Here is a 23,792-nt window from a genome sequence, read left to right as displayed (position 1 = left end):
TCATTTGAGGACAAGCAATGAGATAAGTTTGGGGTTGTGATCGGTCACCATTTCTACTTAATTTCGTCATACATTCGGCATAAGATCGCCATACTTGGTAACACTTTGTGGTTGTTTTTAAGTATTTTTCTTTAATTCATCTAATTCTAGTTATTCTATGAGCAATGTATTTTTATGTCGTTTTCTTTGTCAATTAGGTGCTTTTGATCTCGTTTGGTAATGGTTTCAGGTTAGCTTCAGAGTGATGGAAGATCGCGTGGCCAAAAGATGTGAAGAAAGAAGCAAAAAGCAAGGAAAAAGCATATGGGCAGAGGCGGACACGGTCTGACCGTGTCACCTGACACGGCCGTGTCAGGCCTCAAGAAGAATTGATCTCCCAGACCAGAAGCGGACACGGTCTGCCCGTGTCAAGGGACACGGCCGTGTCAGCGGTGCGGGCAGAATTTCTGAATTTTGGTTTTTCCAATCTTTTTAAAGTTCAGGGGCAGTTTGGGTATTGCGGCGGAGATCTGAAAACCTAGAGGGATTAAAAGAGGATTGAGAGACAAAGAGAAGACACTTTTGATCGTACGATAGAATTCACAAGAAAGGAGAGATTGCTTCATCAAGGATTGGGAAGACGAAGAGATTCAACGGTGGACACCATTGAAGATCCGAGTTCTCTTAATTGTTGTAATGTCTAAACTCTTTGATTCTGTTTTCTTGAATATTATGAGAGGCTAAACCCCCCAATGCCAGGGGGGTGTCCCTGATTTGCATTGTAATGACTCTGAATATCGTTGTTCTTTAATCAAGCTTTCATATTTTGCAATTTAATTGTTTAATGTTTTTATTGCTTTCTTTGTCGGCAAAACAAGATTGATCCACGGTTAACAATCTGTAGGACTACGGTTGTTAAGGTTTTTAAACAATTAAATCTTATTGTTATCACCTAGGCCTAGGGATACCGTAAGGTTATTTGAAAAATTCTTGATTATTTACATCTTTGGTTCACAAGCCTTGTTTCTAAGGACTTAGGCATTAGGGTTGCAAACCAAAAGGTTTTCACTAAGGACTTAGGAAAACACCCTTAAGAACAGATAGTTGCATCATATGAACTTGTTGAAGAGATCTTATTACAGAGTCATTAGAAGGCTAATCATACACCTACCTTGGCATTACTCTAAATTTACACACAAAAGCTATTTTACTTTCAGCTTATTTATTTGAATTTTATTATTTCAAGATTTCAATATAAAACCCATATACCATTTTGTTTAATTGACTATTAAAATAATTTATATTTACTACGCAATCCTCGTGATCGATACTTGGGGTAAAACCCATTAGAACTACACCGGTAAAAATAGTACACTTGCTATTTTTACGATCAGTAAGCCTTACGCCACTGGCTTTCATTGGATGTTTGTAACCATCCATCAGAAGATCCCATAGTTCACCATCTAGACCAAGAAAGTAACTTTCCAGTTTATCTTTCCAGTATTCAAAGTTTTCACTATCAAATACTGGTGGTCTAGTAAAACCATTGTTACCATTATATTGCTCGGCAGAGCCAGATGCAGATGCAGATGGATTTGTTGGAATTTCACCAGCCATCTTCTACTGAAGCGTTTTTCTCTTCCTGAATCTTTTCTAAACACGGTTAAGTGCTTGCACCTTAGAACCGGCGCTCTGATACCAATTGAAGGATAGAAAAACACTTAGAAAGGGGGGGTTTGAATAAGTGTAGTCTAAAAACTTGAACGATAAAAACAATTTGCACAATTATTTTTATCCTGGTTCGTTGTTAACTAAACTACTCCAGTCCACCCCCACGGAGTGATTTACCTCACCTGAGGATTTAATCCACTAATCTCAACAGATTACAATGGTTTTCCACTTAGCCCACGACTAAGTCTTCTAGAGTATCCTGATCACAGCCTGATCACTCTAGGAACAAATGCTTAGACACAAGCTAAGACTTTCTTAGAGTATCATGACCACCACGTGATCACTCTAATTACAACTGCTTAGACACAAGCTAAGACTTCCTAGAGTATCCTGATCAACACTTGATCACTCTAGTTACTTACAAATTAATGTAATCAAATAAGAGTATTACAATTGCTTCTGAAAAGCTATAATCACAATAGTGATATTTCTCTTAAAGTTTAAGCTTAATCTCACTAATATATTACAACAGCAATGTAGTGAGCTTTGATTAAGATGAAGTTTCTGAGCTTTTGATTTAAACAGCGTTTCAACAAGCTAATATTCAGCAAATCGTCAACCTTGCTTCTCATCAGAACTTCATACTTATAGGCACTTGAGAAGATGACCGTTGGGAGCATTTAATGCTTTGCGTATTCCGTACAACATTGCATTTAATGTTTCACGCTTTTGTCAACTACCTCGAGCCTTGTTCACGCTGTGTCTACTGACGTTGCCTTTAATAGCTTCTAACGTTCCTTTTGTCAGTCAGCGTAGCCTGCCACCTGTACTTGTTTCTGATCTGATGTTTGTGTATACAACGTTTGAATATCATCAGAGTCAAACATCTTGGTGCAAAGCATCTTCTTGTCTTCTGACCTTGAAGTGCTTCTGAGCGTGATACCATGAGAACTTCAGTGCTGCTGCTTCTGAACTCAAGTTCTTCTGATGCTTCCATAGACCCATGTTCTGATTCTGCCTAGACCATCTTCTGATGTCTTGCCAGACCATGTTCTGATGTTGCATGCTGAACCTTCTGAGTCAAAGCTTCTGAGCGCTGATTTGTGCATACTCTTTATATATTTCCTGAAAGGGAAATTGCAGTGTATTAGAGTACCACATTATCTCACAAAAAATTCATATCCTTGTTATCATCAAAACTAAGAATATTGATCAGAACAAATCTTGTTCTAATAGTTGCAGGTAGCATACTCATCCAGATGGTTAAGGTGTGCACCACCCAGAATCTCCAACCAGCTATTTACATCTGAGTGTAAAAGCTCTAGATATGAATGAGTGGCAGGTGATGGAGGGTTGACAGTGAATCTAGAGTCAGGACACACACAGTTGTAGGGGTTAGGTGTTCTGGTGGGAAAAGGGTGTGAGAGAGATGGGGAGATATCTGTGAGATGGGTTGAGGGGGAAGGTATATCAGATGGTGAAGATGGTGGTTCCAGAGAGGTGAAAGAAGAGGAAGAGTTGGCGGATGTCTGTGAAGAGGGAGGTGATTGAGGGATACCATCAAGGGGTTTAAACACACGTCTAGAGTAGTGTCAAGACATCATAGCTTCAAAGGGATTCACCTTGAGAGGATCGTAGGTGATCCTTACCCTTTTTGGTTTGTTTTCAGGTTCTTCAGTTGCCTTTCTCTTTTGTTTACGATCAGTTTCTTGATTTGATGAGCTTGATGAAGGATTCATGGTGAAGTTGCAGATAGTGAAAACCGCTAGGGTAAGAAACTGAATGCAAGAGAGAGAAATATAAATATAAGAGGGAAAAGAAACGTTTGAAGAATATAAAAGAAAAGAAATAAAAAGAAATGATGAATAGCATTTAATGTTACATGACGTGAGGAGAGATAATTATGACAAAAGAAGTGATTAGCACAGTTACCTAAGTAGGCGTCCCCTCAACTGCACGCATGCTTTTCCAGAAATAGTGAATACGTGTTTACCATCTGAAAGCCAGTTACAGCTGTTTTACTTTTAAAGAGATTCTGAATCAACTTAGACAATGAAACGTTAGTAATAACAGAATCACTACTTCTAATTGATTAAAAATAAGAACTTCTTATAAAAGACTAATCCAATCATATTTCAGAACTTAACCATACATAAGATCTTCTTATCTTCTCATTCTGGGCATAAATCCATACTGATATTCTTCAGAATGAACTTAAACCTATCTTCAGCAAGGGGTTTTGTAAAGATATCAGCCCATTGATGGTCTGTGTCCACAAAGTTTAAAGATATAACACCCTTCTGAACATAGTCCCTTATGAAATGATGTTTAATCTCAATATGTTTAGCTTTTGAATGTAAGTTAGGATTCTTTGATAAACATATAGCAGAAGTATTATCACAGAAGATAGGAATGTTACTCTCATATATCTGATAATCTTCTAGCTGACTTCTCATCCAGAGCATTTGTGTGATACAACCAGCAGCAGCAACATATTCTGCTTCTGTTGTTGAGAGGGCAATAGTAGCTTACTTCTTGCTGTACCATGAGATCAGATGACTTCCAAGAAATTGACAACTTCCAGAAGTGCTCTTCCTTTCAATTCTATCTCCAGTATAGTCAGCATCAAAGAATCCTAATAAGTTGTATTCTTTGGATCTTCTGTAAACTAAACCAACATTAGTAGTACCTTTCAGATACCTCAGAATTCTCTTAACCGCAGTTAAATGAGATTCTCTCGGATCTGATTGGAATCTAGCACACAAACAAACACTAAAGAGAATGTCAGGTCTATAAGCAGTTAGGTATAGAAGAGATCCAATCATACCTCTGTACAACTTCTGATCTACCTTCTTACTTACCTCATCCTTACCTAGGACACATGTTGGATGCATAGGAGTTTTGGCTTCTTTGCTTTCAGAAAGATTAAACTTCTTCAGAAGTTCTTTCACATACTTCGTTTGATGAACATATGTTCCATCAGAAGTTTGGTTGATTTGAATCCCAAGGAAATACTTGAGTTCTCCCATCATGCTCATTTCAAATTCAGCCTGCATAGACTCAGCAAACTCCTTTCTAAGTGTAGCATCAGATGTTCCAAAGATGATATCATCAACATATATTTGACAAATTAAAATATCCTTTTTAAAGGTTTTACAAAAGAGAGTAGTGTCCACTTTTCCTCTAGTGAAACCATTTTCTAGAAGGAAAGAACTTAACCGTTCATACCAAGCTCTGGGAGCTTGCTTCAATCCGTATAATGATTTCTTTAATTTAAACACATGATTTGGAGACTTGGAGTCTTCAAAACCAGGAGGTTGATGGACATAAACTTCTTCATCTATATAACCATTTAAAAAGGCACTCTTGACATCCATCTGATAAAGAGTGATGTTGTGTTGGGTGGCAAAAGAAATTAATAGACGAATAGATTCTAACCTGGCCACTAGTGAAAAGGTTTCTGTATAGTCGATCCCTTCTTGTTGACTATAGCCCTGAGCAACCAGTCTGGCTTTGTTTCTTACCACTTCTCCCTTCTCGCTTAGCTTGTTTCTGAATACCCACTTAGTGCCGATGATGTTGAATCCTTTTGGTCTAGGAACCAAGTCCCATACATCATTCCTTGTAAACTGATTTAGTTCTTCTTGCGTGGCAATTATCCAGTCTGGATCTTCTAGAGCTTGATCAACAGACGTTGGCTCGATCAAAGAAACAAGACCTAATTGACAGTCTGCATAGTTCTTAAGGAATGCCCTTGTTCTGATGGGATCGTCTTTCTTTCCAAGGATCACATCTTCTGAATGAGCTGATGCAAGTCTAGGTGATCTTCTGACTGTTGGTTCTTCAGAAATCCTGAGATTCTCTAAAGATGCAGCAACTTAATCTTCTGATCCATTGCTTCTGAGACTTCTAGCTTCTGCAGCTTTGCTTCTTGGTTCTACAGCTTCTGATATATCAATATCTATATCTGCAAAATTCTCAAGCTGCTTTGGTTTTTCAAGACCAAGCTTATCATCAAACCTGATATCGATTGATTCTTCTACAATCAATGTTTCTGTATTGTATACTCTGTAGCCTTTAGAGCGTTCAGAATATCCAAGAAGGAAACACTTTTGTGCTTTGGAATCAAACTTACCAAGATGATCTTTAGTATTCAGAATAAAACACACACATCCAAAAGGATGAAAATATGAAATGTTGGGCTTTCTATTCTTCCACAATTCATAAGGAGTCTTATTTAGAATAGTTCTTATAGAGATTCTATTCTGAATATAACATGCAGTGTTTATTGCTTCTGCCCAGAAGTGCTTAGCCATATTGGTTTCATTGATCATGGTTCTGGCCATTTCTTGTAGAGTCCTATTCTTTTGCTCTACAACTCCATTTTGCTGTGGAGTTCTAGGGCAAGAGAAATCATGGGCAATGCCATTTTCTTTGAAGAACTCCTCAAAGAATCTGTTCTAAAATTCACCACCATGATCACTTCTGACCTTTATGATCTTGCACTCCTTCCTAGATTGGATCTGAGTGTAGAATTCAAAGAACACTGAATGAGACTCATCCTTGTGTTTCAAGAACTTTACCCATGTCCAGCGGCTATAATCATCTACGATGACTAATCCATATTTCTTCCCTCTGACAGATGTTGTTTTGACTGGGCCAAACAGATCAATGTGCAAGAGTTCTAACGGCCTTGAGGAAGACACAACATTCTTAGACTTGAATGCAGGTTTGGAGAAATTGCCCTTCTGACATGCTTCACAAAGAGCATCTGATTTGTATTTCAGATTAGGGAGTCCTCTGACCAGATTTAGTTTGTTAATCTGAGAAATCTTTCTCAAACTAGCATGTCCTAATCTTCTGTGCCAGACCCATTGCTCTTCAGAAACAGACATAAGGCAAGTCACCTTCTGCTTCTCAAGATCTGAAAGATCAATCTTATAAATGTTGTTCTTTCTCTTGCCTGTAAATAGGATTGAGCCATCCTTCTGACTTACAGCCTTGCAAGACTTTTGATTGAAGATCATATCATAACCATTGTCACTTAATTGACTTATGGACAATAAGTTATGCGTTAATCCTTCTACAAGAAGTACATTAGTTATGGAAGGAGAGTTACCAAGACTTATGGTTCCAGAGCAATGATTTCGCCCTTCTGATCTCCTCCAAACTTGACTTCTCCACCGGGTTTAAGCACCAGGTCTTGGAATGTAGACCTTCTTCCCGTCATGTGTCGCGAGCACCCAGAGTCCAGGTACCATGACATTTTGCTTTTTGTCCTCTTTGCAGCCAAGGATATCTGCAACAGAAATTATCTTCTCCTTAGGTACCCACATTTTCTTGGGTCCTATCTTGTTAGTTCTCCTCAAGTTCTGATTGAACTTGGGTTTAGCAAAATATTTAACAGGAGGAACAGCATGATATTCTTTAGGTTTGTCAGCATGATATTTCTTAGGATGTGTCACATGCTTCTTGGTGTGAACAATGTTAAACTTCTGTGAATGTGAAGTGAGCCTAATATCATGTGCTGGCAATATTTGAACTGATCATACAATGGCTTGTATGTGATCTTCAGATCATCAACAGGTTCAAATTTATGTGAGATATCGCCCTCATAGCCAAAACCAAACCTTCTGTTTCCAGAAACACCATATATCATAGAAGCAAGATGGCTTCTGCCAATACTTCTAGATAAGAACTTTCTGAAGCTCGAGTCATATTCTTTCAGAATGTGATTCATGCTAGGAATGGATTTTTCTGTTTCAGAAGGAGATCCACTATCTTTGGATAGATTTAAAACTTTTTCCTTCAGTTCAGAATTTTCCAATTCCAGCTTCTTAGTTTCAAATTCAAACTGCTTCTTCAGCTTTTTGTATTTGATACTAAGATGAGCCTTGAGTTCCAGAAGTTCTGTTAAACTGGAAACTAACTCTTCTCTAGATAGTTCAGAAAATACCTCTTCAGAATCTGATTCTAATGTAGATTCTGATCCATCATCTTCTGTAGCCATCAGCGTGAAGTTGGCTTGTTCTCCTTCAGAGTTTGATTCTGATTCTGATTCAGAATCATCCCATGTTACCATAAGACCTTTCTTCTTATGAAACTTCTGGTTGGGATTTTCCTTCTAAAGTTTTGGACACTCGTTCTTGTAATGTCCTGGCTCATTGCACTCATAGCAGAAAGCCTTCTTCTTGTCAGATCTTCTGTCACCTGAAGATTCTCCACGTTCAAATCTCTTTGAACTTCTGAAGCCTCTGAACTTCCTTTGCTTGCTCTTCCAGAGTTGGTTTACCCTTCTGGAGATCATGGACAGTTCATCTTCTTCTTCAGATTCTGATTCTTCAGGATCTTCTTCTTTAGCCTGAAAAGCGTTAGTGCATTTTTTAACATTAGATTTTAATGCAATAGACTTACCTTTCTTTTGAGGCTCATTTGCATCCAGCTCTATTTCATGGCTTCTTAAGGCAGTGATAAGCTCTTCCAAAGAAACCTCATTCAGATTCTTCGCAATCTTGAATGCAGTTACCATTGGACCCCGTCTTCTGGGTAAGCTTCTGATGATCTTCTTTACATGATCAGCCTTGGTGTAGCCTTTATCCAGAACTCTCAATCCAGCAGTTAGCGTTTGAAATCTTGAGAACATCTTCTCAATGTTTTCATCATCCTCCATCTTGAAGGCTTCATATCTCTGGATTAGAGCAAGAGCTTTGGTCTCCTTGACTTGAGCATTTCCTTCACGGGTCATTTTCAATGACTCATATATATCATAGGCAGTTTCCCTGTTAGATATCTTCTCATACTCAGCATGAGAGATAGCATTCAGCAAAACAGTCCTACATTTATGATGATTCTTGAAATGCTTCTTCTGATCATTATCCATCTCTTGTCTGGTAAGCCTTACGCCACTAGCTTTCACTGGATGTTTGTAACCATCCATTAGGAGATCCCAAAGTTCACCATCTAGACCAAGAAAGTAACTTTCCAGTTTGTCTTTCCAGTATTCAAAGTTTTCACCATCAAATACTGGTGGTCTAGTGTAACCATTGTTACCATTTCCATTGTATTGCTCAGTAGAGCCAGATGTAGATGTGAGTTCTTCACCAGCCATCTTTTACTGAAGCGTTTTTCTCTTCCTGAATCTTTTCTAAACACGGTTAAATGCTTGCACCTTAGAACCGACGCTCTGATACCAATTGAAGGATAGAAAAACACTTAGAAAGGGGGGGGGGGGGGGGTTGAATAAGTGTAGTCTAAAAACTTGAACGATAAAAACAATTTGCACATTTATTTTTATCCTGGTTCGTTGTTAACTAAACTACTCCAGTCCACCCCCACGGAGTGATTTACCTCACCTGAGGATTTAATCCACTAATCTCAACAGATTACAATGGTTTTCCACTTAGCCCACGACTAAGTCTTCTAGAGTATCCTGATCACAACCTGATCACTCTAGGAACAAATGCTTAGACACAAGCTAAGACTTTCTAGAGTATCCTGACCACCACGTGATCACTCTAGTTACAACTGCTTAGACACAAGCTAAGACTTCCTAGAGTATCCTGATCACACTTGATCACTCTAGTTACTTACAAATTAATGTAATCAATTCTAAGAGTATTACAAATGCTTCTGAAAAGCTATAATCACAACAGTGATATTTCTCTTAAAGTTTAAGCTTAATCTCACTAATATATTACAACAGCAATGTAGTGAGCTTTGATGAAGATGAAGTTTATGAGCTTTGAGTTGAACAGCGTTTCAGCAAGTTTTTCAGAATAAGTTCGTTCAGAAATGGTAACCTTGCTTCTCATCAGAACTTCATATTTATAGGCACTTGAGAAGATGACCGTTGGGAGCATTTAATGCTTTGCGTATTCCGTACAGCATTGCATTTAATGTTTCACTCTTTTGTCAACTACCTCAAGCCTTGTTTACGCTGTGTCTACTGACGTTGCCTTTAATAGCTTCTAACGTTCCTTTTGTCAGTCAGCGTAGCCTGCCATCTTGTACTTGCTTCTGATCTGATGTTTGTGTATACAACGTTTGAATATCATCAGAGTCAAACAACTTGGTGCAGAGCATCTTATTGTCTTCTGACCTTGAAGTGCTTCTGAGCGTGATAACATGAGAACCTCAGTGCTTCTGCTTCTGAACTCAAGTTCTTCTGATGCTTCCATAGACCCATGTTCTGATTCTGCTTCGACCATCTTCTGATGTCTTGCCAGACCATGTTCTGATGTTGCATGCTGAACCTTCTGAGTCAAAGCTTCTGAGCGCGGATTTGTGCATACTCTTTATATATTTCCTGAAAGGGAAATTGTAGTGTATTAGAGTACCACATTATCTCACACAAAATTTATATCCTTGTTATCATCAAAACTAAGAATATTGATCAGAACAAATCTTGTTCTAACATCAACTTCATTTTTTTTGAAAGTATACAAGCACAAGGAAGGCCGTATGTCTTTCTAATGGTGCACCCACATAAAGAACTATCTGCACCCGTGGTCTCCGCCTGCTTCGCTTCATGAAACATAAAATTCAAACCCGGACGGGATATGTTGTAAATCAATTGGGAGAATAGAATTTGGCCCTTAAACCGATGTTCCATGACCGTCTTGCTCCGACCGAACGAGGTTTGAATTTCATTGTGTTGATTTTGGAGCATTTGGTTCACGGTGTCCCATCCCCGACACAAATCTCCCTTGCTATCACCCAACCACCTCTTCAAGACCGCATGTGCGGATTCAACTCGGTTAGTCATGGTGCAACCAAGATGTCTAACTCGATTTGTCCAAGCGCACATAACGTTTTCCTTGACTTTGTCAAGAATGGTGGATTCGACGTAATGACAAAAAGTCTTAATAGAACCGCACAAAGACCTAAAGTGTACCAATTTCTCGATATACACTTCTTCGGAGTGTGCATCTAAAATCTCCCTCCATGCCGCCATTATCCTCTCTACAACAACACCGGCTTTGATAACTTTACCGTTTTCATCCGGCCTATCTTTTGTCCCAACCGCAGGTTTCAACTTACTTCTCAGGTTGCAAGTTATGTGATACCAGCAAAGTAACACGGTCGATTTCGGGAAGACGGTATCGACCGCATTCATCAAAGCATTGTCCCGATCGGTAATAATGACGTTTGGCATAACCTTTTGATCAAATAACAAAGACTTGCATATTCCCAATGCCCATGTAAAGTTTTCTTCTTTTTCACACTCCAAAAAAGCAAACCCAACCAAATAAGTATTGTCCGTCGAGGTCACACCAAATATCTCTAGAAGAGGAAGCCTATATTTGTTTGTCTTGTACGTCGAATCCATGACAAGAACGTTATCCGGTTTTTTCCGTTTCAAATCGGCAAGTATGTTGCGAGGCGCCGCTTTAACTATCGATAAATCTGAAATCACAATCTTCTCTTCGTGGGACAAACGACACTCCATTGGATGCCCGTGTAACTTGGCATCCAAGGCATGATTATGAATTCCACAAATGACGCTTAAACGCCACAAATCATCAACCCTCCGAGTCGCGTGCAACTTAAACGGACACCCGCACTTTCTCGATCCCGTGTCTTCGTGTTTTAACACCCGGTTTGATTGTACATAACTCTCAACCCATTCGCAATTCAAAACAACGAAAACTTTCCGCCTAATATTTCCATTGTCGGACCTTAAAATAACAATTCCAAATCCAAGTTTACTAGCTTCGTTACGAACCCAATCAATCAATTGTTCGCGACTAGCAAAGCTCCGATCATTTGTAAATTGTTGCCGAACATCAACCGCATCGATCATCGATTTAACGTCGATACCCTGATCGCTACTAACGTTGACAACTTCCGCTTTAGCTACTACGTCGTCATGCACAATGTTGTCCGGATGCACCATACCTAACATATGCAGAAATTAGCAAAATTGGCTAAAACTGTTTTTTTTACTGCCAGGGCTTATTTCGGAAGTACATTTTCGAAATTTGTTAGGTAACATATTTTGGAAATGAACTTCCGAACCATCGCAGGTTTTAGCAGAAAATTGTTGAATCAATGTAGTGAAATAGGGGATAAAAAGAGAGATGTTTACCTCAAATTGTAGCTTTCAACGCTCCCTTTAACGTGATCAATGGTTTGAAACTTGATTTTGAGACGAAAAATGGATGGAGATTGATTAAGTTTTGGAGAGGGTTTGGAGTAATTTTGGAGAAAAAATATGAAATAGTGAAGGAGGGAAAATTGTATATGCATATATGTTTTCGGAAATAAACTTCCGAAATATTCCCGGTTTCGAATTTTCAAGCAATTCGGAAATGCATATTCGAAAACACCGAAAAAGTGGTGTTTTCGGAGATGCATTTCCGAAGTAAAAAAAATCTAAAAAAAATAAACTTCGGAGATGCATCTCCGAAGCAGTGGAAAATGGGAGATTTCGCTGGGGGTGACCCCCATAGGGAGGTGGGTAAAGAAATTCTCATTGGAAATGGATTCTCTAACTTTGAAATTTCTAACTTTCTCTAACTTTATTCATTTTGATATATAGAGAGAGAAGAGAGAAAGAGAAGAAAAAAAAAGGAAAACATGATATAAGAGAGATGAATCTTAGAGTGATATAGAGACACTGTTAGAGGGAAGTTCCCCCAAAAAGTTAGAGGATCCATACCCGAGTAAATTCTGTATTGGGCTTTTTAGATGATATCTGATTTTCTGACTTTGTGTTATTGTGAAATTCTGAGGCAATATTGTAATGGTGATGAAAATTCATTTTACTAAACTAATTTTGTTGATTTAACGGCAGTAACTTGTCCCTTTGTTTTCTACTGTGAACTAGAAGTCCTTTATTTTTTTGATTTGTAGTAGAAACTGAATTTGGGCCTATGACTTGGAATTCCAAAAATGTATGAGGCCTTGATTATTGAACTTGCAAGCATGATTCAAATCAATTCCCTTAGCAAAGCTGATTCCTTACACAAACGTTAATGATAAACTTAAGAATCTTCTTGAGAATTCTTATTCATGTCCATACTTTGATTTGTACTATTCTAACCATTTCATTTTTCCTTTCATGTGATGAATATGGTTGAATATGGAAGCTTGAAGAACAAAAGTGAACCCGAGGCAATATGAAGCTTGGAGATATGGAAAAAAAATGCTAGATGATTCTCTTTGTATAGTTCTTGTAATGACTTTTGAACATTTTGAAACTTGTAATGAATGAATGAATGGATTTTAAATTTGATTGTATGGATTTGAGATTATTTGATTTTGATCTTGAAAATAGAATTTGCACTCATAGAATTTTGCTGTAATCTAGATGATCAAAACAAAAAACTTAAGAACTTTGATACAAAATAATCTTTATAATCTTGAATTCTCAACACCAAAGTATCACTTGAATGAGTAATCCAAAAAGATCCTCATTTCTCCACTCTATATCGTCTTGCATCACAAACAATGAACACTTAGAGAATAACCATCCTTAATCATGAATTCATCTTGTTCCTTGCAAACTCAAAACACAAGCCTTTGATTTGATTTGATGATATCACAGAGATAAACTTGAATAATTCTTGAAGATGAAATATGTAATATTCCTTGAGATAAAACTCTAATCATAAACATTCATTAATCATACTTCACAACCCTAAAGCCACACTTTATTATTTGAGGAAGAGGAGGAGAATAAACCTTTATTGGACAAGAATCTTCAAACCCAAAAGAAAACCTTTGAAAACCCTAAGGCATTTAAAAATAAAATCAGGAGGGCAAATTTTGGGGTGCAACAGTCAGCTCCGGCCGAAGCGTGCTCTACGTTGGGGACCGATGAAAATAACTGAATGATCTTTGTTTCTGTTCTTTAATTGAAAAATGAAATTCCAGGTTGGGTGACTCTCACACGGCCACTTAACTCAAATTGCTGTAAAAATTTGAAAAAGAAACAAAAAGAAAATAAAAAGGTTTATGCCCATGGTTGGTTGGTTCAGAGGTATTTGGAGCTGGACTCGGTAGAGAGGATTACGTTCGGATCCCCCACAACCACAGTGGGGTAAATAAAGGGGTTATACCAAGTCATATGCCAGAGCCCCAAGCTTGAGATTAGAGTCACTAACCGGTCACTTTACTATGAGTAAGTACGAATAACGGGATTAATGTGGTTGCGCTTGAATGAAAAGGCCCTTACAAAATAGGGAAGCTTAGGCATAGTGGACTAACTTGGATCCGTTTTTATAGGAATGAAGTTTATGCCCGCATTTTATGCGGAAAGTGTTATCATGATATCCTTGGTTCGATTAGTTAGTACCTATCAGCACATCCTTACTTGAACTTGGAAGCCCTTTTTGCTCAAATCTTGTAAACATTGTTTTGCTTTCATATACTTCTAAGAGTTTTTGCTTGAGGATAAGCAAAGGTTTAAGTGTGGGGGAATTTGATAACACCTAATCGCACTGCATATTCGACTTGAATTGCACATGTTTTTTTTATAGTTTTTTGTTCTATTTTCGTGCATTATGCTTGTATTTGTCTTGTTTTCAGGCACCATGCCCTTTTCGAACATTTCTTGAGGAAACCATGTGAAAAATCCAAGAAATTGAGATTTTTAGTGAAATTACACACATGGCGTTCAGCTTGGCGGCCTCTATAGGAGGCGCTTGATGTGTCCCACTCCACCATGGCCATAACTGCCACGTCTCCACGATCTTGCCTATTTTCAAAGACGGCGGGCGCCTAGCAAGGGACGGCGGATGCCGTCTTCACATTTGTGTTCCCGCCCAAAAGAAGTTAGGGGCACTCTTGTAAAAGCACGCTTCTCAACTCCTCTGTAAATAGGAGTTTTCGTTTCATTTGTTAGGCCTCCAACTTAGTCTTACAACACCAAGCCTATACTCACCTTGTGTAAAAGCAATAATTCGCCACATCGAAGGATTATTGCAACATAGTTGTGATTAGGTTGGAGCATTTTAATTACAATCTTGCCGCGATTTTACTTCAAGCACAATTTACTTTCCAGTTGTACTAGATTTAAAACTCAAATTTGGAGAAGGTTCCTTATTTATGTTTTACTTTATTTAATCGTTTCGTCTTGCACATGCTTTAATTATTTTACTGCCTTGCCTTGTCTTTGTTACTATGTTTACTTTGATCAACTTTAATATGCTTGCTTTTATTTCCATATCTAAATAAATATTTAATGGTTAGAATGTAAGGATCGTCGTCATGATAACATTTCAAACATTGTGTTTGTAGAAACACTTTAAGGGTTGTTTTAACTTTTAAGACAAGTTTTTTGTACTTAATAGTTTTGGATAAGATCGAAAGCCGTCCATTTTAAAGATTAAACTTGGTTAGCTTTTAACCGTTCAAAAAGGTCAAAAGTGTTTTGATTTGTTAATTAGGGATCTTTGACACTTTTAGAAAACGATTTTGAAACTGTTTTCGGACGCGTTTATATGTTTGAAATCCGATTTTTGAGTGAAAGCCATGAATCTCTTTTAAGTTAATTATTCCAAGATAAAACCACTTTTTTACTAAGTTAAGAAACTAGTTTTTTAAAAATAGGTTTGCCTCTTTAACGCTGAAAGCACCTTTTATAAGTAACAATAGAAGGATAAGATTAGAGAGTAAACTCCTTTCTTAGTCTGCGAAAGTGACAAGTTCCCATTAAATTGTTTCTTTTCAATAGTAGAAAATATTTCCCCATGAGTAGTTCTATTTAGAGACAATTGGAATATTGACTGATGTGATTTATATTCGAGCCTGTCTTTTATTTGAATTTACTTTATCTCTTTATTTTCCCTGCACTATACACTCTCGACTGAATTGATCCGTCTTGGATAAGCACATTAATAATAGAGTTGATAGATTGACGATGGGTCTATGTGGAAACGATAATCTTTTGTATTACTCTGACGTGATCCGTATACTTGCAAAAATACACGCATCACCTACCAAAGAAAAGGAATTCGGTGTCATGAGTTTGAACGGTATACACACATAAAAGCTGAGTGCCCTAACTATCTCAAAAGTCATAAGAAAGGTCTAGTTGTCTCGGGGTCAGAAGATGATTCTGAGAGTGACACTGAAATTGCTAAACAGGTCACTGCTCTGATAGGAGTCTATGACGAAGAATCTGACTTTGAAGAGCTTACTTTTGAGGAGCTTGCCACTTCATTCAAGGAGTTATGCATCAGAAGTGAACAAGTTTTATCAGCAAGTAGAAGATCATAAGAAAGTTGTTGCACAACTTCAAGATGAAAAAGTAAAGCATGTGTCTATCATCTCTGACCTAAAGAGCAAAGTTGTGTTGCTAAACTCTAAATTGGACAATATAACTAAGTATGTTAGAATGCTTAACAATAGTTCTGATATGCTAGATGAGATTCTTCAAACTGGGAAGAATGCTGGAAATGTGAAAGATGTTAGGTATAATAATCAAGGAAAATGCAAAAGTAAAGTGGGTGAAACTTTAATTATATTGTTGAGCTTTCGTATAATTTTATTTAATGACGAGTTAATTGAAACTTTAATATGTAATTAGTTTAAGATGTTTCATAGAGAAATTTTTGCATTGAAACGACTATAAATCCATATTCTTAGGAACAATCAATATGAAGAGAAAATTTTAAATTTATATATTTTTTAAATTTGTATTTATGGAGTGGTTGTGATTATAAAGGAGAAAGAAAAATTTATATTTATTTTTTAATCAATTAAAATTATTTGATTGGTTGTGTGTAAAAGGATTTCTTATATATATATATATATATATATATATATATATATATATATATATATATATATATATATATATATATATATATATATATATATGACTTAAATAGCAAAGCTTATATATAACCAAGATTTTTATAAATATTTAAAGATTTGTTAAATCTTTTGTTTTTTTCGATGGAGTGTTTCATAATAAGTGATTCATACTTAAATAAACAAAAAATTAATTAATTAATAAAATTCAATCAAATTTTACTCTATCAAATTAATTTGGGAAAACATCATGATAAAACTTACATTTAAATCGTAAGCAGTTGGATGCGATGGTTGTGTCTTTTCCAGTTTATGTAGGGATCTTAAGCTCGACTCTAGCCCTAGACACATAGTAATGTTAAATCTGTTACGAAAATTCGTGAGATTAATCTCTACAATTGCATAAGAATATATCCAATATGCTGCATTCCTCTTGTTTTTTTCTAGCACCATTTGTATTCTAGGACATATATCACCACTGTAGGTATTCACTAGCTCTTTCATCTTAGCTATCCTCTTAGTGATGTAATGCTTAATCCCCTCCAATAGAGTGATTATTGGCTTATCCCTATATTCTAGAATAGCCCTATTAAAAGCTTCACACATGTTATTTACCTGGAGGTCACATTTGGAATAGGTTTTGAAGTGAGACCCACTCCAATAAGTTGCAGGGACATCCACCATTTCCTTCCATGCAGTTTCTTTCATGCCTTTCATCTTTAACATTGCCCTTTCCCATGATGGTACAGTTGTAGCTCTTGCTGCACTCCACATAACCTCTTTGAATTCAAGACCAGGATTCTTCTTCTTCCAATTCCCATATAGATGCTTCACACATATGTGTTGCTCAACATGAGCACTCACACTTTGAATTGCTGGTATTAATCCCTGCCATATAATGAAAACAAGTTTGAATGATAAGTAATCTCAACATATACATGTACACATCAAGATTCAAAAAATGGTAAATAATTACAAGTTTGAATGTACCTTTTGTTGGTCTGAGATAAAAGCATAGGCTCTTTGGTTTATAGCTTCCAAGTCTTCCAATAGAAGTTTGATGAACCAATCCCAAGAATCTCTTGTCTCAGCCTCCACCACAGCATATGCAATATGCATAATCTTATTATTTCCATCTCTCCCAACTGCTGCCATCAACTGACCTCCAAAATCACCTTTCAAAAAACAAGCATCCAACCCTATTAATGGCCTACAGAATTTTGCAAAGCCATACTTGCAAGCCTCTAGACATACATAGATTCTTTCAAAGACAGGGCCTTCATTTGAGTCTGCACACCTAATCACAACAGTACTGTTAGGGTTGGATTTCAACAATTCTATGGCATACCTCCTCAAATGTTGAAATTGTTCCATACCAGCCCCTTGCAACATATCCATGGCCCTCCTTTTAGCCCTATAAGCCTGATCATGTGATAACTTTACTCCCCATCTATCAAGAGCTTGGGAAATCAATCCTGCTGGCTTCATGTCAGGGTTGTGTCTCAAAATGTGGCCAAACTTCTTAGCCAACCAGTTAGTCTTTGCTTGTCTATTATAAGGAGTTCTAGCACAATTATGTTCATCTATTGAACTAACCACTTGCCAATACTGATTCCCCACCCTCTTACTAACTCTCATGTGAAAATTGCATTCTTCCATACATTTAATCACCATTCTCTTTGCCTCATTCTTCTTTATGACAACATTTTTGTTGTTCTCCATACCATAATCTTTGACAGCATCCTTCACCATTTCTTTGTTACTGAAGACCATACCAAGCTCAAACTTTGATGTCTCACCTCTTTTATAAGAAGGAAACTTCTCATGTTCCTCATCATTACCACTATCATTAGGTGTATGCAGCACATCAGAATAATCATCCTCATCATTTTTTCTAGCCTTATCATGATTCTCATCAAATTGCATTATTGATGTCCAATCCAAATCCTCAGTTTGTTCCACATAATCATCACTGCATTCTAAGTCCTCATCAGATAAACTACCTACCTCAGTATCAGCCACATAGTCTTCATCTTCTTCATCATCTTCTATTCCAACATCAACATGTTCAGTCTCAACATGTTCACTATCCACATCTCCTCTGTCAGCTTCATTCACATCCATTTCATTGTCACTTGCATCTACATTCTTAGGCATATCATCATCCTTTACAACTTCAACATCACTATCAACCTCATCCTCAGCACAATTTGGGCCACCATCCTCATCATAATGATCTACTATGTCTTCATCACCTAACACTTCTACTGTATGCTCAACATAAACATCCACCAAGGCAAATCCTTTTAAGTCCTCAATTAACTTAAGAACATCATCATCACAGTTAAGGGGTCTCAGACCACGACTAAAACTATACTTAGGGTTCCAATACCACATGCATTTGATATTCCTATATCCCTCTTTTCTTATCAATTTTTCAAACTGCGTATATGACATGTAATCTGTATCCCACAGCCAATCCATTTCAGACACTAATCCATTAACATACCATTTAACAGGATGATCTACTAACTCTCCCATATGATGAATTCTCAGCTTAATGGTTTGACTCTGAACTGGTCTGAAGGACAATGCTCACAATCAGTCTAATTCTATAACAAACAGACAATAGCAGAAGATTAAATTAGGGGAAAATAAATGGGAATCGTGACTAACCTCGAACAAAATCTGACATCTTCTTTGTGCTTCGATGAAAGAGGAATGGGTGGAATGTCGCCACTGTGGTTACCGGTCCATGCATTTGAGCTTTGTGTCATCTTTACTACTGCCTTAGGTTTTGAAAGATATTTGCGTTTGAGCGTTCAGAGGATTCGAGTGATATGTGTGAAGTAGGGTTCGAGAGGTAGGAGATGAAGTGGGTGGGTTTTCAGACACAATAGATGAATTTAGGGTATGAATTTAGGGTTGAGTGTTTGTTTATTAACTTATGTTTTCAGAAAATAATTTGAAATAATGAATTTTCTGAAAAAATAATTTTCAATTAAAAATAATAACATAAATGATTATTTATTGACGTGGCAGCGTGGTCACCCTTCCATGTCATCATTAAAACACGCCACATATGCAATTCTGGTGGGGGGCTCAAAAATTGCCAAAAGTAAGTAAGTTTGGGGACTGAAAGGCTGAGTTTTGTAAAAGGGGTTCAAAACTTAAAAATGTTGAAAATAGGGGGCCAAAACTGCATTTAAGCCTTCAATTTATAAAAAATTATACATCAGTGCAAAAAAAAAATATTAAAATAAAAGAGTTTCAAAAGAGTAACAGAAATAATTTATGACATGGATGATCAAAAGAGTTTTTAAAATGGGTTAAAACTCATAAACATTTATAGTAAAGAGTTAAAAAACTTATTGACAGTTATAATAGGAAGAAAATATGAATAAATATGTGTACAATAAAAGCAATGGGGACGTAGAGTTTTTTTTTTGAAAAGTGGGGACGTAGAGTTTAGTATATTGTTTATTAAAAATGTCTCTACTGATCAAAGAACTTCTTTTACTATGTGTATTGATGTCGTTATCAGTTTACAGTGTTTCTGGAGTACATATTGTTATTTATAACAAATTAAAACCAAAGATGGGCTTAATTGTTCGTTGTAAATCCGGAGATGATGATCTTGGAAAGCAATTTCTTCGTCCTGGTCAAAGATATGGCTTCCATTTTAGACCTTTAATCTTTGGAGAAACATTATTCTACTGTTCCTTTAGGTGGAAAGGACACCTTCGCTGGTTTGATGTATACAGACAAAAAAGAGACTATGGTACTGGAAGAGAATATTTTCACTATCATATAGAACAATCAGGACTATGTCTGATTCTAGATGATTATTATTGGTATCCTATCTGCTACGACTGGAATAAGTAATTTACTAATGAATTGAAAGACAATTTATATATACCGTCATAAATGTTGCACGTAGGATATTTAAAAACAAATATGATTAGAAGTATTTATTTGTTTTGTGGGATGAATTTGATATGATGATTAATGTCCAAGTAAATGTGAAATGCGTATTTGTTGTATGTGAAATACGATTATGATGTCCTATTAAAAAAACGTTCACACGGGTACCGTATACATTTGTTTTTAAAATATATTTTAAATAAAATATTTTTTAAAAGAGATAATTATTGGTGCCTAAAATTCTTTTAATATATAAAAATATTTGAATTAATAATATATATATATATATATATATATATAATAAATATTATTTGTTTTTAAAGTTATTGTCGAAAATATTTAAACAAATTGTAAAGTTGTTTTATATATATATATATATATATATATATATATATATATATATATATATATATATATATATATATATATAATAAATATTATTTTTTTTTTTTGGTATAAACCGGGGTATCCTCTGCGCGCAACTGCAGAGACTAATCCCTCGAGCCGGGTAGGACCATATAGGCGGTAAAGCTCTCCCTCAAGAGATTTAACACTGCTGCATGCCCAGGGCCGGGATCGAACCCAGGACCTCTGGTTAAGCTGGAAGAGATCCTTGCCATCTCACCCAAGTGCTCTTGGGTATAATAAATATTATTTGTTTTTAAAGTTATTGTCGAAAATATTTAAACAAATTGTAAAGTTGTTTTATTATTATTTAATTTAAATCAATAACTTTATGATATCTTTAATATTGAATATTGGATCAGTAACTTCATATTCCCGTTAATATTGAATCAGGGCCGGTCTCGACTTTTTAGAGGTTCAGAACAAAAATAAAATTGGACCCCTAACAAAAAACTAATTTTTCATTCGTCTCTAAAATAAAGAAGAATCTCAGAGACAAAATAAAAAAATATGAAGTTTTGATTGTTTCTAACGACAAAAAATAATTAGTTTGATCAGAAAAATAATAAATCAAAGCACAAATGATAATAAATATGTTTTTATCATAAAAATTTGATAATAAATAAGTTAATTGTACGATAAACTTTTATATATATATTTAATTATAGCATATAAATAGTCTTCAAAATTTATACTAAAATAAAATTATAAGGGTTAAAATAAATAATTATTAAAAATAAAATTTAATTTAAAATCTCATTAAAAAGTTTAATTTATCATATACAAATTATTTTATAATTAAAATTTTAAAAATTCTAATTGTCACAATAATTATATCAAAAAGTTATTGAAAAATACTAATTATTAAATATAATTAACTAAGTTTATCTTTTTAAAATAGGTATAATTAACTAAGTTTACCTCTGCTTTTTCTTTCTAAATCAACCACATAAAAGTGATAACTGAACATTTAGAAGACAATAATATCGAACAAATAACATATAGCTCGAACGTCAATTACTATGCCGCTGGGCTACAGCAACGAGGTGCTTATCAATTTCGCTAAGGGAAAAGCTAACATGTGCCCCAAGGGCACACGTTAATAGGCTATTTATAGAAATGTTTTATTTAAACATGTGCATTCAATGCCTCGAAATTTTAAATATGACTTTATTACATTTAATTACATTTAACTTTTTCTAGTTATAGCATCCTTAACATGTGCCCTTAGGGCACATGTTAGCATGACCCTTTCGCTAAACGTTAGTATTATATTTCTTAACTATTATTCCAAAATTTGAGGCCCCCATTTTTTGAGGCCCTGGGCTATGGGCCTGCTTGCCTTGGCCTAGGGCCGACCTTGTATTGAATATTTTGATTAGTAACTTGATATTCCCGTTAATATTCAATAGTTTGATCAATAACGTCATGTTACCGTTAATGTTCAAGATTTAAATTAGTAGATTCATGTTTTCGTTATTATTCAATATTTTGATCAATAATTTCGTATTCCCGTTAATATTTAATATTTTGTTCAGTAATTTAATATTCACGTTAATAATTAATATTTTGATTCATGTTCCTGTTAATATTTAATATTTTGATCTGTAATTTAATATTCCCGTTAATATTCAATATTTTGATTCATGTTCCCGTTAATATTAAATATTTTTACTATCTTGAATAATTTTGAATATCAGATTTTCCTTAAATTATTAAAATTGTTTTACATCAATAATATATATATATTTTGATTGAAAAAGAAATTAAAATAATCAGGTTTAATAAAAAATGAAATTCTGGACTCAGACACGCAATGTCGAACAGGATGTCACGACATTACTATCTGAATATTTTTAAACAAATGAACAAGAAGTAAACAAACATATAACAACACAAGAAAGTTGTTAACCCAGTTCGGTGCAAACACACCTACATCTGGGGGCTACCAAGCCAGGGAGGAAGTCCACTATAAGTAATATCAATTTAAGGTAATACAGATCAAGATTACTCCTTTCACTTAATATCTACCCAATGCAACTTCAACCTAATATTACTTAGATCAGAGATTCCACTCACTCCCCCTTAATCACAGCAGTGATGAATAACGCTCAATGAATATGGATAGAAGACACACTTCAAAGACACAGCTTGATCTTGCTTAAAAGCTTCAATCAAGTACAATGGTACTCTTGCTTAAAAGCTTCAAGTACTTCTTACAACTCAAACAAAAACACCTAGACCAACACAATCATCATGATGATTGTTTGGCTTACAAGAAAGCTAGAACGCAAAAACTTAAACACGAAGAACTCTTAAAGCTTCTCAATACAAAAACCCTAATTCGGTCTGCAGCTTCTTCATAATATATATATAGCCTTCAGAAAACGCAGCAGCTGGGCCTTGGATCCAAATTAGTTTTAAACCTAATTAAACTAATTTCCATAAATCAAGGAACCTAAAATAAGGGCAAATAACGTCGTCCTTGAACAGATCAAAATCCAATATTTCCAAGTAAAGCGCATAGGATCTTAACAGATCACATAACCATAATTAGTAACAGAATAAGACGTAACAGCTACGAATGTCATGACATCGGCCTTGACATCAGGTAAAGGCCTGCATAAGAAAAACTTCACAACAGTAGAATGAATGTCATGACACCAGATTTGACATGATAAAATCACAATGAGTTTTACCAAAAATTACAGCCAATCAACAACATTTACAAACCCCCCCTTTGGCAAATTTTTGGCTAAAACACGAATAGATGTAACCATATAATATCGGAGCATACACAGCAGCCAACAACACCAAGAAAACAGAAAAATAAATTTTGTAGTAAAACAACAGCCAGCTTGTTTAATCACCAGAAAACCAGAAAACATCTATTTAATCATCTGTTACAGAATACCACTTATCATTGTCAAGGAGAACCAGAAAACATCCAAAATATCATAAAACAACAAAAAAAACCAAAATATCCAACAACCAATATCCAAAAACCAAAATATCCATCACTCCCCCTTTTTAGCCACAAAAGGAGCCAAACA

The sequence above is a fragment of the Vicia villosa genome, unplaced genomic scaffold (genome assembly GCF_029867415.1).
Source record: "Vicia villosa cultivar HV-30 ecotype Madison, WI unplaced genomic scaffold, Vvil1.0 ctg.000342F_1_1, whole genome shotgun sequence".
In the NCBI taxonomy this organism is placed as follows: domain Eukaryota; kingdom Viridiplantae; phylum Streptophyta; class Magnoliopsida; order Fabales; family Fabaceae; genus Vicia; species Vicia villosa.
This window is presented reverse-complemented; position numbering follows the sequence as displayed.